A 16615-nucleotide genomic window follows, 5' to 3' on the forward strand; every position below is an offset into this window, starting at 1 on the left:
GAGCAGCCTTAAGCTTCTCTTGCTTTTTTAGTTTCTTCCCATCTTCCCTCTGCCTCCTCCCTCTCTGTCTCCCACTTACAAGCCATTTGTACCCCATTTCTTTTTTTTTTTTTTTTTTTTTTTTTTGGGGTACGCGGGCCTCTCATTGTTGTTGCCTCTCCCGTTGCGGAGCACAGGCTCCGGACGCGCAGGCTCAGCGGCCATGGCTCACGGGCCCAGCCGCTCCGCGGCATGTGGGATCTTCCCGGACCGGAGCACGAACCCACGTCCCCTGAATCGGCAGGCGGACTCTCAACCACTGCGCCACCAGGGAAGCCCTGTACCTCATTTCTTAACTAATAACAACAATTTGTGTATATATCTGTACTTTTTTCATGTTCACATATATATACTTTTCCCATGTATTATTATATATGGTATATATATACTATATATAATATGACATTTTATATAAGTATATATATTGTATCTATATCTACATAGTGTGTCTATATACACCAAATATAAATGTAGTAGAAAGATATACACTCAGATTGGGGGTGTTTGTTTGTTGTTGTTTTAATAAATGACATTATGGGGACTTCCCTGGTGGCTCAGTGGTTAAGAATTCGCCTGCCAGTGCAGGGGACACGGGTTCGAATGCTGGTCCGGGAAGATCCCACATGCTGCAGAGCAACTAAGCCCGCGAGCCACAACTACTGAGCCCATGTGCCACAACTACTGAAGCCCACAAGCTCTAGGGTCCATGTGCTGCAGCTACTGAAGCCTGTGTGCCTAGAGCCCATGCTCTGCAGCAAGAGAAGCCACCACAATGAGAAGCCCGTGCACCGCAACAAAGAGTAACCCCCGCTCACCGCAACTAGAGAAAGCCCACGCACAGCAATGAAAACCCAATGCAGCCAATAAAAAAAAATTAATAAAATAAATAAATAAATAAAATTTAAAAAATGGCATTATGTAATGCAACCTTCTTGGCATCTTTAGTAATTTGTTATGGACATCCCTCCAAGTTAACTGCCAAATATAACTCAATGACTGTCACCCTAACTGACCCCCAGAGACTGATTTAATTGGTTTGGGGTGGGACCCAAGCATGTTTTGCAAAAGCTACTCAGATGATTCTGTGTGTAACCAGGGTTGAGAACTAATCCAAATCATTCTTTTAAATAGTTACACGCTGTTGTATGGTATGGATGGTCTGATTTTAACTTTTTAAAATATTTATTTATTTATTTTTGGCTGCATTGGGCCTTAGTTGCAGCATGCAGGATCTTTACTTGAGGTGTGCGGGCTTCTCTCTAGTTGTGGTGCATGGGCTCCAGAGCACGCTGTAGTTGTGGTGCACGGGCCTTCTAGTTGTGGCACTCAGGCTTCGTTGCCCTGCAGCACGTGGGATCTTAGTTCCAGACCAGGGATTGAACCCACATCTGATGCATTGGAAGAGACCTCTGGACCACTGGGGAAGTCCCTAAACAATTTTTTTTAAAGATTATACTCCATTTATAGTTATTATAAAATATTGACTATATTCCTTGTGTTATACAATATATCCTTGTAGCTTATTTTATACCTGATACTTTGTACCTTTTAAAAGGTACTTTGTACCTTTTACTCCCCTACCCGTATATTGCCCCTCCCTCCTTCTCTCTCCCCACTGGTAACCATTAGTTTGTTCTCTATATGTCTGCTTCTTTTTTGTTATATTCACTAGTTTGTTGTATTTTTTAGATTCCACATATCAGTAATATCATATAGGATTTGTCTTTCTCTGACTTACTTCACTTAGCACAATACCCTCCAAGTCCACCCATGTTGCTGCAAATGGCAAATTTTCATTCTTTTTTATGGCTGTGTAGTACTCCATTGTATATATATACCACATCTTCTTTATCCATTCATCTGTTGTTGAACACTCAGGTTGCTTCCATTTTTAAAAAAAATTTATTGTATTTTATTTTTGACTGCGTTGGGTCTTCGTTGCTGCACATGGGCTTTCTCTAGTTGTGGAGAGTGGGGGCTACTCTTCGTTGCTGTGCACGGGCTTCTCATTGTGGTGGCTTCTCTTGTTGTGGAGCACGGGCTGTAGGCGCATGGGCTTCAGTAGTTGTGGCATGCAGGCTCATTAGTTGTGGCCTGTGGGCTCTAGAGCACAGGCTCAGTAGTTGTGGTGTATGGGCTTAGTTGCTCTGCAGCATGTGGGATCTTCCTGGACCAGGACTCGAACATGTGTCCCCTGCATTGGCAGGTGGATTCTTAACCACTGCGCCACCAGGGAAGTCCCAGGTTGCTTCCATTTGATGGTCACATTTTATTCAACTATTCCAGCAATGATAGGCAACCTTTTGTCTTTATTATAAATAATGCTGTAATAAACATCCTTGTATTTACATTTTCTAGTACACTTGTAAAATGAGAAAAGTAATAGTACTTATCTCACTGGGTTGTCATGTAGGTAAAATGGCTTAATATTTGCAAAATATTTTAAATGGTATCTGACATATAAAATGTGTTTAATATATGTTAGCTATTATTATTGATAGTATTGTCATTATTACTTGTATCTGGTATCTTCATATATGATTATTTATTTCTTTGAATTAGATTCCCAAGGGTGAGGTAGAGAAGCAATGGCAATGGTGGTCAGGAAGAATGGATGGATGGACCTAAGAGTTATTTTAGAGGCAGACAGGATTGAATGGAAGATTGAATGTGGGAGGTGAAGGATAGGAAAGAGACAAAGATGACTTTAAATTTGGGATGATGATGGTTCCTTTTTCTGATCTCCATAAAACTGGACAAAGCAGATTTGGGAGAAATATCGAGGGTTTAGTATGAAGAAATGAAAATAATCATAAAGGAATGTTATTATGTAAAAGTTTGTGACAATAAACTTGAAAATCTAGAGGAAATGGATGATTTTTGAGTCAACTATAAACTGCCAACATTGACCCTAGAAGAGGTAGAAAAATTAAACATATCATTAGTATTGAGAGATGTTCAAAAATAGATTTTTTTATTTTTAAAAGGACCAAGCCAAAATGCTTTGGCAGCTGAGTTGTATCTAAGCTTTGAAGAAAAGACCTTCCTTACATTATTTAAGCCATTCTAAACTCTCAAAAAATATAGATGAATTGCAGCATTGTTTGTTTCCAGGCAGAAACCTGGAAACAAAGGGAATGCCCATCAGAAGTGGAGTAAATTGTGACATGCTTGTACTATAGACTATTATATAACTGCTTAAAGAGTGAATTCTGTCTATAGCAGTAAACATGGCAGGGTAAGGGGGTGGGAATTTCCACACTGTATTGTTAGGGAGATACAGAGAAATTGTCTATAATTCTCTCCTATTTCCTCATCAAGCCATAAACCTTTGTGAGGACTGCTTCTTCCTGGAAGATCTTTTTCACACAGGTATGGTCAGCTCACCAAGCATTGGCCTTGTAGGACTGAGTCTACCCAGAGGGGCCACCCTTCCTGATTTGCACAATGCTGTTAAAGCAGCTAGTGTCAGCCCCGAGTCCCACAACAACAGTGAATCAGACACAATCTATGCCTGCAAGGCTGACAAGCTAATCGAGATGGATAATCCCATAGACAACTAGCTGCAAAATAAATCACTTTAAAGAACAATTTCTGTCCTATCAGTGTCTAAAATCCTTCAAAGGCTCTCCCTTGCCTACAAGGAAAAATCAAAATACCTTAGCCTTGAATTCAGTGCCTTGTGTTATCTCTTCAAACTAATCTGGCATCCTTCAGGTGTTCTGCTCTGACCACAGTCCTTGGCTACGTCTCTATACCTGTGCCCAGCTGTTATCCCTGGCTTAGGATGCCGCCTCCCACCTACCTCTCTTATCACTCACCTGCTCGGTGTACACTCAGCCTTCCCTCCCATGCTTCCCTACAGCAATTCCTGTCTGGGCCAGCTGGGGCTTGACTCTTCAGTATAGGACTGATGATAACCGCTCTTTATACTGTGGCCTCAACTCTCTAATTTTACCTGAGGGAGGAACCTATGGAATCAATAGGATCTTTGCATTTTGGGCACCCAGCACAGGACTTGGACAAAGCATGAGGGCAATGAGTTTGGTTGTATCATCTGAAGATTCTTTTAAAATTTCCCAGTGTACTTTCAAATATTAAATGCTTGCCCTTGAAATTGTGTAGCTACCTTGAAAAGATAGACATGTACCGCAAAATGATTTATGAATGTTCTCTTACTGCCTCTGACCTACATTTGTTTCTTTTTCTGATTATATCTTTCCTGCCTCAGCATGACACATCTTAATAAAGAAAACCAACATAGAAATATATACGTTACAGTTGCGCTAATAGTATTTTCCTACTTTTGAACATTTATAAGATTGGGTCTGTTTTCTGATTATGCAGAATAATGTTGGCAAAACTGGAAAGCGAATATAAAAAGAAGCATCAAGAAATGAATTCATTTTGTTTTATTTTAAATAGCATTTGTAGCACTTACACCTTTTTTCTGATTATAAATAGCATATGCTCTTTGTAGAAAATGTATAAAAACCAATTCACAAAAAGAAATAAGCCCATAATTATTCCACCATCCAAAAATAACAACTGTTAATTTCATTGCATATTTTTCTCCCTCTCCTCTTTCTTCTACATATTCTTAAACAATTCCAAAATGTCTGTTTAAAATATATCATTCAGAAAGACCACTGTCCAAGGCAGTAATAGCACATTTACTTATGTAGAATTACCCGCCTGATTTTCACTCATAATATTAGACTTAATTATTTAAATCTGACTTGTTAGCTGTCTGATTTTAAAATTTTAAATTACTATTAGCATTTTAATAACTAGCAATATTTGAGATCTATTAATGAGAGTTCAAAACAGACACTATTGGATGTCTGGTCTCTGGTTCCACATGTAAAGAGCTTGGAAGTTGCTTCTCGACCCTCACAATGACAAAAAAGGCTGAGCAGACTGAAAAATCAACAACTCCTCTTGGATTAGTAAGAGAGGAGATAACACAAGACAGACCACTCTCCCCCAAATTGAAGAGACAGACAAGCAAATACAGGGAGTCACAGAGCAGAGGCATGGACGTAGAAACCACCATGGGAACCAGCACCAAGGTAGGGAAACCTGCACTGTAATTGATGAATTGCTGGAAGCTCAATGCAGAAAACTCCAGGGATCCGGTCATGGGGGGGCCTCCACAATTTTGTGAGACTTACCTCTAGGTTCTCCACCAGGTCCTCACAGTAAATATCAGAAAGAACAAAACAAAACAAAACCAAAAATCCCTCGTGCTTCCTGCAGGGGAAGGAAGATGAACCAGAGCAATCTATTCTTTTTAGCAAGGCCTGTCCTCAGCAGAAACTGGTTAACCAAAACCTAACCTGCTGGGGTATTATCAGACCTGAGAGAAGGGAAATATCCAACTCTAGTAAGCTCTAGGCTTCCATAAGGGAGAAGGAGAATAGCCAACTCCAGCCCAGTCTAGCCATCCTGTCCCACTTCAGGAAGGAGGAAAGAAAACCCTGAGAAACACTAGCAAAGTCCATGGTCCAAAGCAGAGGCTCACTAAAAGACTGATCATAGGACTCTAGAATATTTCCCCACCACCACATTACTAGTGCCTATTTACATCAGTTCCTTTTACCCAGCACATTATGTTTGACAAGAAAAAATTACAAGGCGTATGAAACAACAAAAAACAGTTTGAATCAGACATGGCAGAGATGTCAGAACTTTCAGATAGGGAATTTAAAACTACTATAATTAATATGCTAAGGGTTCTATTGGATAAAGTAGACAGCATATAATAACAGATGGGTAATGTAAGCAGAGAGAAGGAAATTCTAAAAAAGAACCAAAAAGAAGTGCTAGAGATGAAAAAACAAAACAAAACATTGAAACAAATGAAAATGCCTTTGATGGGCTTATTAGTAGACTGGACATGACTGAGGAAGAAAAATCTCTGAGCTAGAGACTATCTTAATAGAAACCTCTCAAACTGAAAAATAAAGAGAACAAAGACTATAAAAAAATATTTAAGGACTGTGGGAAAATTGCAAAAGGTGTAAAACACACATAATGAGAATACCAGAAGGAAAAGAAACGAACAGAATATTTGAAACAATAATGACTGGTAATTTCCCCCCAATAAATTGCAGATACCACACCACAGATCCAGGAAGCTCAGAGAATACCAAGTGTAATAAATGCCATAAAAACTACACCTAGGTGTATCATATTCAAATTACAGAAAATCAAAGACAAGGAAAAAAACACTGACCTATAAAAGAACAAAGAAATTACATCTGATTTCTCATAAATGATGCAAGAAAAGGGTGGAGTGAAATATTTAAAGTGTTGAGAGAATAAAAACCACCAATATAGTATTCTTCAGAAATGAAGGAGAAAGAAAGACTTTCTTGGACAAACAAAAATTGAGAGAATATGTTGCCATTAGACTTGCCTTGCAAGAAGTGTTAAAGAAGTTGAAGAAGTTCTTTAGAGAAGGAAAATAATATAAGTCAGAAACTCAGATCTACATAAAGAAAAGAAGAGCATTGAAGAAGGAATACAAGAAGGAAAATAAAAACTTATTTTTCTTATTCTTAATTGATCTAACAGAAAACAATTTGTTCAAAATAATAATGGCAACAATGAATTTGACTATGTGTATTTCTGTATATTATATAATGTGTGTGTATATATATAATACATTTATATATATACACACACATTTATGTATGCTTATATATAAATGAAATGAATGATAACAATGATACAAGGGATAGAAGGGATGAGAGGAAGAAATTAGGATTATTTTGTTATTATAAGGTACTCACACCACCTGTGAAGTGGCATAGTGTTCTTTGAAAGTAGACTTGGGTTAGTTATAAGTGTATATTGCAAACTCTAGGTCAACCACTTAAAAATTGTTAAAATAAGTTAACTTATTAATTAACTGATATGCTAAGAAAAGAGAGAAAATGAAATCACAAAAAATGCTTAATTAAAACCCCAAAAGGCAGAAAAAAGAGTGGAAGACAAAAACAGGCACAAAGAATAAGGGCAACAAATAGAAAACAGTAACAAACATGTTAGATATGAACCCAACTATATCAATAATCACTTTGAATGTCAATGGTCTAAATTCACCAGTTAAAAGACAAAGATTGTCAGAGTGGATCAATAAACAAGACCCAAGGCCCAACTATATGTTGTCTACAAGAAACCCCTTTAAATATAAAGATAAAAGGTAAATATATGGAGAAAAATACTCCATGCTATCTCTAATCAAAAGAAAGCAGGAATAATTATATTAATTTCAGACAGCAGACTTCAAAGCAAGGAAAGTTATCAGGGATAAAGAAGGACATTATGTAATGATAAAGGAGTCAATTCTCCAAGAAGACATAGCAGTCTTTAACATGTATGCAGCTAACAACAGAGTGTCAAACTATGTGAGGCAAAAACCAACAGAATTGCAAAGAGAAATAGATGACCCATTATCAAAGCTGGAGACATCAATACTCCTCTATCAGAAATGGACAGATCCAGCAAGCAGAAAATCAGTAAGGACATAGTTGAATTCAACAACACCATCAACTTGTTAAAAGTTGTTAGTTGTTAAAAAACAACTAAATATTTATATAATAAAAATACCTAATATAATTGATATCTACAGACTGTTTTATCCAACAGCAGCAGAATACACATTCTTCTTAAACTCAGGTGGAACATTCACCAAGATAGACCACATTCTGGACCATAAAGCAAATTTAAAAGAACAGAAATCATACAATGTCTGCTGTCAAACCATAATGGAATTAAACTAAAAAAACAATAACAGAAGGATAACTGGAAAATCCTCAAATGCATGGAGATTAAATAAACAACACCCTTCTAAATAATACATGGGTCAAAGAAGAAGTCTCAGGAGAAATTTTAAAATATTTTGAACTAAATGAAAAAACACAACCTATCAAAATTTGTGCGATGCAGTGAAAGCAGTGCTTAGAGGGAATTTTATGGCATTGAATGGATATATTAAAAAGGAAGAAAGAGGCCTTTCTCACCTTCTGAGATGGCCCACGCTCTGTCTGGTGGAGTGTGTTTCTCTCTAAATAAATCCACTTCTTAAAAAAAAAGGAAGAAAGATCTAAAATCAATAATCTAAGTTTCCACCTTAGGAACTAGGGAAAAAATCCAAAATACACAGAAGAAAATAATAAGAATTAGAGCAGAAATAAATGAAATTGAAAATAGAAAATCAATAGTGAAAATCAACAAAACTAAAACTGATTCTTTGAAAAGATCAATAAAATTGATAAGCCTCTAGCCAGACTAAGAAAAATGAGAGAGGACAGAAATTACTAATATCAGAAATGAAAGAAGGGATATCACTACAGGTCCTATGAACATTAAAAGGATAATAAAGAAATACTATGAACAACTCTATGCCCACAGATTTAATCACCTTGATGAAATGGACCCATTCCTAGAAAGACATAATTTGCCAAAACTCATAGAAGAAGAAATAGGCAATCTGAATAGGCCTATATCTTTCAAAGAAATTGAATCAATAATTAATAACCTTGCAAAACAGAAAGCACCAGGCCCAGATGTATTCACTGGTAAATTCTACTGAACATTTAAGGAAGAAATTATACCAACTCCCTAAAATTTCTTTCAGAGGATAGAAGCAAAAGGAATACTTCCTAACTCATTCTATGAGGCCAGCACTACCCTAATACTCAAATGAGACAAAGACATTACAAGGAAAGAAAACTATAGACCCATATCTCTTATGAACACAGATGCAAAAATCTTCAACAAAATATCAGTAACGATGTATAGAAAGAATTATACACCAAGACCAAGTAGGATTTATCCCAGGTATGCAAGGCTGGTTCAACATTCAAAAATGAATTAATATAATTTATCACATCTACAGCCTAAGAAAGAAAAATCACATGATCATATCAATAGAAGCAAAAAAAGTATCTGACAAAATTTAACACTTGTTTGAGATAAAATTTCTCAGTAAACTAAGAATAGAGGGTAACTTCTTCAACTTGGTAAAGAATATCTACAAAAAATCCACAGCTAACATCATATTTAATGGTGAGAAACTAGAAGATTTCCCACTAAGATCAAGAACAAAGCAAGGATGTCCCCTCTCACCACTCCTTACCAACATCATACTGGAAGTCCTTGCTAATGCAATAAGACAAGAAAAGTAAATAAAAGGTATATAGATTTAAAAAGGAAAAATAAAACTTTCTTTGTTCTCAGGTGACATGATCCTCTATGTAGAAAATCTGAAAAAATCATCAGAAAATAACCCCTGCAACTAATAAGCAGTTATAGACAGGTTGCAGGATATAAGATTAATATACAAAGCCAATGACTTTCCTATATATCAGCAATGAGCAAGTGGAATTTGAAGTTAAAAATACAATGCCATTTACATTAGCATCCCCCCAAAATGGAATACTTAGGTACAAGATCCATAAATAAATGAAGAGATATTCTATGTACATGGATAGGAAGACTTAATATTGTCAAGATGTCAGTTTTTCCCAACTTGATTAAATGCAATCCCAATAAAAATCCCAGCAAGTCATTTTGTGTATATTGAGAAATTGATTCTAAAGTTTATATGGAAAGTCAAAAGACACAGAATAGCTAACATAATATTGAAGGAGAGAACAAAGTTGGAGGACTGACAATACTTGACTACAAGACTTACTGCAGAGCTACAGTAATTAAGACAGTGTAGTATTGACAAAAGAATAGACAAATAGATGGATGAAAAGAATGGAGAACCCAGAAACAGACCCCTATAAATATAGTCAGTTGATCTTTAACAAAAGAGCAAAGGTAATACAATGAAACATAATATTTTCAACAAATAGTGCTGGGACAATGGACATCCATATGCCAAAAGAAAAAAAAAGAAAAAATAATCTAGACACGTACACTCTTCACAAAAACTAACTCAAAATGGATAATAGGCCTAAATGTAAAAAACAAAACTGTAAAAATCCTAGAATATAACTTAAGAGAAAACCTGGATGACTTTGGGTATGGTGATGACTTTTTACATAAAATACCAAAGGCACCATCCGTGAAAGAACTAATGAATAAACTGGACTTCGTTAAAAGTAAAAACTTGTGATCTATGAGAGACAGTGGCAAGTGAATGAGAAGACAAGCCACAGGCTGGGAGAAAATATTTGCCAAAGACACATCTGATGAAGGACTATTACCCAAAATATACAAAGAACTCTTAAAATTTAAGAAGAAGAAAACAAAAAATCCAGTTAGAAAATGTGCCAAAGACCTTAGCAAGACACCTCACCACTGCCATACAGATAGCAGATAAGCATATGAGAAGATGCTCCACCTTATAAGTCATCAGGGAAATGCAAATTAAAACAACAATGAGATACCACTACACAACTATAAGAATGGGTAAAATCTAAAACACTGACAGTACAAAATGCTGGAGAGGATGTGGAGCAGCAGGAAATTATAATCATTGCTGGTGGAAATCCAAAATGGTACAACCACTTTGGAAGACAGTTTGATGGATTCTTACAAAACCAAATATATCCTTGTCATACGATCCAGCAATTACCCTCTTTGGTATTTACCCAAAGGAGCTGAAAACTTATATCCACATAAAAACCTGTAACTGGATGTTTGTAGCAGCTTTATGCATAATTTCCAAAACTTGGAAGCAACCAAGATGTCTTTCAGTAGGCGACGGATAAATAAACTGTGGTACATCCAGACAATGGAATATTATTTAGCACTAAAAAGAATGAGCTATCAAGCCATGAAAAGACATGGAGGAACTTAAACGCATATTACTAAGTGAAAGAAGCCAATCTAAAAAGGCTACCTACTGTGTGATTCCAACTATATGACATTCTGGAAAGGTTGAAACTATGGAGACTGTAAAAAAGAATACTTGCCAGGAGTTGGTGGGGGATGGGGGTGGAGGAGGGATGATTGGCAGAACACAGAGTATTTTTAGGTCAGTGAAAATACTTTGTACAACATTATAATGATGGATACATTTGTCCAAACCCATAAATGCATAACACCAAGAGTCAACCATAATGTAAATTAGGACTTTGGGTGATAATGGTGTGACAGTGTAGGTTCATCAACTGTGACAAATGTACCACTCTGGTGGCAGATATTGATAATGGAGGAGGCTATGCTTGTCTTGGGGGAGGGAGTATATGGGAAATCTCTACCTTCCTCCCAATTTTTCTGTGAACCTAAAACTGCTCTAAAAAAATTTTTTTAAAAAGATACTATTTGATTACACAATACTTACATTTTCCCATAAAATAACACAAAATGTATTATCTATGAGGACCTGGTAACTTGATTGTATTTTCATTATAATCAATATCTTTGGGTTTCTTTATTTAAAAATGATCTATAGTAACACTTTTTTTTTCTGGTGAAAAGTTGTATGAATTTTAACATATATACAGATTCATGAAAACCCCACCAAAATCAGAACACAGAACAGTTAGACCATTCCAAAAACCTCTCATGCTATCCCTTGGTAGTCACACCCTCACCTCACCCCAAGACCCCTGGCAACCACTGATCTGTTCTCCACCACTAAAACTTGGTCTTTTTTCAAGAATTTTTGAGAATGCCAAATTAATGGAATCATACAATATGTAACTTTTTGAAAGTTCTCTGTGTTCTCTCACTCAGCACAATGTATTTAAGATTCATCCAAGTTGTATATATCAATAATTTGTTCCTTTTTATTGTTGTATATTATTATATGCTATGGATGTACCACAGTTTATCAATTCACCTATTGAGAAGCTTTGGGGTGGCATCCAACTTTTGACTGTCACAAATAACAGTGCTGTGAACATTCATGTACAGGTTTTTGTGTAAACCAGGTTTTCATTTCTCTAGGCTATATGCCTAGGAGTGGAATTGCTGGGGGTCAAATATATATTTAACTTCATAAGAAATTACCAGACCATTTTTCATTCCCATCAGAAATGTATGAGAGTTTCAGTTGCTCCGTATACTTGTCAACACTAGGTATTGTCACCATTTTTTCATTTTAGCCATTCAATTAAGTATGTAATTGTATCTTTTCGTGTTTTTAATTTGCATTTCCTGAATGTCTAATGATACTGACTATATTTTCACATGCTTATTTGCCATCCTTATATCCTCTTTGGTGAAGTGTCTGTTCAAGCCCTTTACTCATTTTTAAGTTGTGTTTTTCTCTCATTACTAAGTTTGAGAGTTCTTTACATATTCTGGATACAAGTCCTTTGTTGGGTATGTAATTTTCAAATATATCCTCCTAGTCCATATCTTGTCTCTTCATTCTCATGACAGTATCTTTGGAAGAACAAAAGTTCTTAAATTTGATGAAGTCTAAGTTATCCATTTTTTTTTTATCATTCCTAAGAACTCTTGGCCTAAACTCAGGTCACAGGGATTTAGCTTATGTTTCTCATTTAGATCTATGATCCATTTTGAGGTAAATCTTTATGTAAGGTATGAGATTTATATCAAGGTTTATTTCTTTTCCTATGGACAACCAATTTTTCCAATACACATTAGTGAAAAGAAATATCTTCCCTCCACTGAAATGTGTTTACACTTTATCAAAGATCAAATGATTGTGTTTGTGTGAGTCTATTTCTGGACTTTCTATTTTGTTCCCTCGATCTCTATGTCTTTATCTTCTGGCTGGGTCTCTTTTAACTAAAAACAGATAAATTTGTCATGTGTCATGAGCAATCGAAGGGGGAGGGAAAGCACCCCCCTGTGTTCCCAAGAACTAGGAACAATTAATTCCTCCCATCACCTATTTCCTGCCACTTCCTAACTCAGGTATCAGAGAAACTTAGGTGAACCAGTTAGTTTCATGGTATAACAAATTAATAAAACCAAATGTCTTCTTCCTTAAAGGCTTTCTTCACACCCAGTGTTTTCCTGGTGATGTCAACTGAAAAATATGCCAGCCTCACATGACTCTGAACAGAGGGAAGGGAGTTGTACCCTGACTTAAGGAAAAGTTTCAGATGAAAATATAACTCTGTTTACCAGGTAGAGAGATATGAACATGGAAATACCTTACTATTTAATTTGAAAAAAAGTGTCATCCAGGCCATAGCAGGAGTTTTATTACATTGACAGCTGGTCTCCATTAAAAATAAGTTTCTGGGTTGCCTTTCAGCATTGGGCCATTTGAGTGAGGAAGATCCAGAATGACATTCCAGTGCACAGAAATATAAATGGATGGACACACAGCCAGATGGACACAGATCTAGATATTTTCCTTTCCTTTCCTCTAGCCCAATCTGGGATCACTGAGTATATACTATGTTGTAACAGATCATCTTTGCTGTTTTATGCATCTCAAAGTATTTTATTTATTAGAATGGTCACTTTAATGTTTAAGGCAAAGAAATATTCACCACTATTCATTGAGGGTCAGTTATGTGTTAGGTTAGTGCTTCCCAACATTTTTGGCACCAGGGACTGGTTTCGTGGAAGACAGTTTTTCCACGGACAGGGTTGGGGGCTGGGTGTGGGAGGGGGATGGTTCAGGTGGTAATGAGAGCTTTGGGGAGCAGCAGATGAAGCTTTGCTCGCTCGCCTGCCGCCCACCTCCTGCCATGTGACCCGGTTCCTAACAGGACGCAGACCAGTATCGGTCCACGGCCCGGGGGTTGGGGACCCCTGTGTTAGGTACCGGGCTACACAGGTGACACAGAACAGACAGGGTCTGTTCATTGTTGGGGGCTTCCTCACAGCTTAAACAATTATCTCTATTTGGTCCTCTGAACTGTCAGATTTGAGTCACCCTGGGATTAAAAGAAATCTTTGAAAGAATAAGGAAGAATTTGTAATCTTGGTGAAGTTTAACAAATTTGTGTATTTAAGATTGATCTGAATCAAGCCAACCCTTCCCCTTTTTGGTATGGAAATCCTGGCCACTAAGGTAAATCAGTAACAAACACCTTTGCTGGTGAACCAGGTGACATGATCTTCCCAGGTCTCCTTATGTTGATGGTTTAGGGTTTGAATGCCTTTGTTCAACTGACTTTAAAGAATAACTTCTTGGTCCTCACAACAGAAGTTGAGCTAAAGTTGGTTTACATGTTCATACTTGCATTTGGTGTGAGTCATGAGAAACAAGGATATTTATTTCCCGAGGAAAGAGGGAAATCTGAGTGCATTTTTAATCCCTCTCAGTGACACAGAAGAGTGCCTTGGGCAATCTGTTGCTCAATAAATATTTGCTGATCCAATATCCAATTAGCCAGAGATCTCTATCTACAAAGAAATTTTGTCTTTGCCAATCTGTCAGAGCACCTGTGTTTGTGGGACTGCCCTGTATTTCAGAACCTTTGCCCATAAGGAACATCATGGAGCAGGGAACAGGTTGTGTCTATACAACACCCCATTTCCTGGGTACAGCATCCAGGTAAAATTAGACTCTAGTAAGCCACCCTGAGCACGTGCTCCTTCTTCTTCTCCCAGGCTCCTCAGTTGTCCCTGTTCATTGCTTTCCCCGCTCACAACTGGCAAGTGTCACTGGACCCTAGCACGAGAGAAGGATGCCACTTTCAGCATTTTGATCAGCTGCGGTACTGGAGCAATCGAGGTAAGGCCACCACAGGCACAAAAGGATGAAAGTTTGTGCATCTGATGACGGGCGACTGGGGTAACCTTAGAATAGTAGGAAAGGCCCCACCAGAGGAGAGGGACTCCTGCATTAATGATAACAGTGAAGCAGAAGTAAGGACAACAACAAGAACACCTGGGAAAAACAGGAGGACTTTGGTGAAGTTGAAAATGAGGTGGAAAGAGAACTCTGAATTGCAAGCAGCACAGAGGAAAGAGACTCTTGGTCTGTGAAAAACTGGTAGCTTGGAACGACTGACCAGCGGTAAGAGAAGGCAAAAGAAGAAGATTCTGAAATATTCAGGAACATTTGCTATCAAAAGAAGGAGGTTTAAAATTACAAATGGAAGAAAATGAAAAGTCGAGGCGGTATTGAGGAGGGGCGGCTTTACCATATTCATATCAGACTGCTGGTTCCCAGAGGGGAGCTGCAGAAGCTGGACGGAACACTGGGATTATTAGTGAGGTGGGTGGAGCACGGAGCAGCCGGAGCTCTGATGTGGATGTGGCTTTCAGATGGTGCCAAGTTCGGGAAGATATGCGAATGCTGTGGTTACAGAACACAGAGCAGCCCGGGCGCCCAACATGGTTGCTGAGCACCCAGAGGATGCACTCAGAGGTGGGTTTGGAAAAACACTTGCCTTTGGAACATTGCTCCGAATTGAGCTGGGCTCCCAGAAGTGCTCTAATACCTTTAGATCATCTGATAGCAGACTCTGATGTTTACCAGTTTCAGGGAGATCAAGCCATTGTGAAATTTTTTTTCTGTAATAAAACTAGCTCCAGCCAGCCAGACTGGGAATTTGCTGCCTGAGCTGTTTTCCAACATAGTTTTGCTGGCAAAACCAGATGTGAGTGTTTCCTCGACTCTTGAGGAGCCTGTTTACACTGACTTTATTTTTACTGCTAGCTTTCAGGTGGGAAGAGGGAGATTTAAAGGTCAGCAGGTGAGCGGAAGGATCCTGTCCTGCCATTCCTGGGTGTGCTTCTTTGTGCCTGTGTGTGTCCATACATGTGTGTGTGTGTGTGTGTGTCCGTGCCTGTGTGTGTGTGTGTGTGTGTGTGTGTGTTTCCACGTGCGAATTGTTGTGTCCTGATCACTTGTTTGTAGGCATAATCGTGGGTGCCAGGCTGGTTGTTTGGCAGTTTTGTTTATTGTAAAGAGGGTAAATCCATCTGTGGGGTTTTCTGGATTGGAGGGCAAGGGATATTTACTGTCAACAGGGTTAGAACAAGGAGATATAAGATACTGAGCTCAAAGGTGCATCTAGTGTCAGGATAAGAGCATAAATAGTTCGGAAGAAGCCAACTACAGGGCGTTTCCGTCTTGAATGGAACTTTTGAGTATTTGAGTGGGAAATACAACTTGGAAAATTGCCCTTCGGTCAACACACCAGTCAGCAGAGCTAAACAGAGTAAAATTTGGCTGGACTCAAATGCAGTTTCATCAGCTCTCCTTCAATTCTTTTTTTTTTTTTTTTAATTTCCCAAAAGATGAAAGATGGATGCTCACAATTTGGAAATGAGAGCTTGAATGAAGAATTGAGAAGGCAAGTCTGTGGTCCACATACACAGTCCCAGAGAAATTCAGCACCCAGAGACTAATATCTCTGAGAAATCTACGCACAAGTGCTCTCTCTGCTGAGAGACAAACCTCTGCTCAGCATAGACCAAGAAGACATGAAATCCCTAATGGAAGGAAACTTAGAAGATTGCCTGCTGAATAAGGTAAGGACAGATACGGGTCTCTCCCATGCGCCCCTCCCACCCTCCCGCCCCACCAACCTTGATGCAGAAAGAATTTCAACTTGTTTCCAAAGATACAGAAAATGCTTCTCAGGAATTCAAGACCATCACCCATAAGAGTGTTCAGGGACTTACCATATTTCAGTCCTCTCTTTGAGGTTCTAGTGCAAGAGGT

General features: G+C 38.0%; 1 protein-coding gene across 2 annotated transcripts in view; it reads left to right on the forward strand.

Annotated features, from left to right (window-relative positions):
- SLC22A15 (solute carrier family 22 member 15) overlaps positions 1–16373 on the forward strand; it is a 119936-nt gene extending 103563 nt beyond the window's left edge. For both annotated transcript variants that reach the window (XM_024764842.1, XM_024764844.1), the window contains exons 15-17: positions 14551–14674; positions 15211–15313; positions 16189–16373. The gene's annotated coding sequence lies outside the window, so the exon portion shown is untranslated. The remainder of the gene's footprint in view (positions 1–14550; positions 14675–15210; positions 15314–16188) is intronic.
- The last annotated feature ends 242 nt before the right edge of the window (positions 16374–16615 follow it).

The sequence above is a fragment of the Neophocaena asiaeorientalis genome, unplaced genomic scaffold, assembly GCF_003031525.2.
Source record: "Neophocaena asiaeorientalis asiaeorientalis breed wild unplaced genomic scaffold, Neophocaena_asiaeorientalis_V1.1 scaffold62, whole genome shotgun sequence".
NCBI classification, from domain to species: domain Eukaryota; kingdom Metazoa; phylum Chordata; class Mammalia; order Artiodactyla; family Phocoenidae; genus Neophocaena; species Neophocaena asiaeorientalis.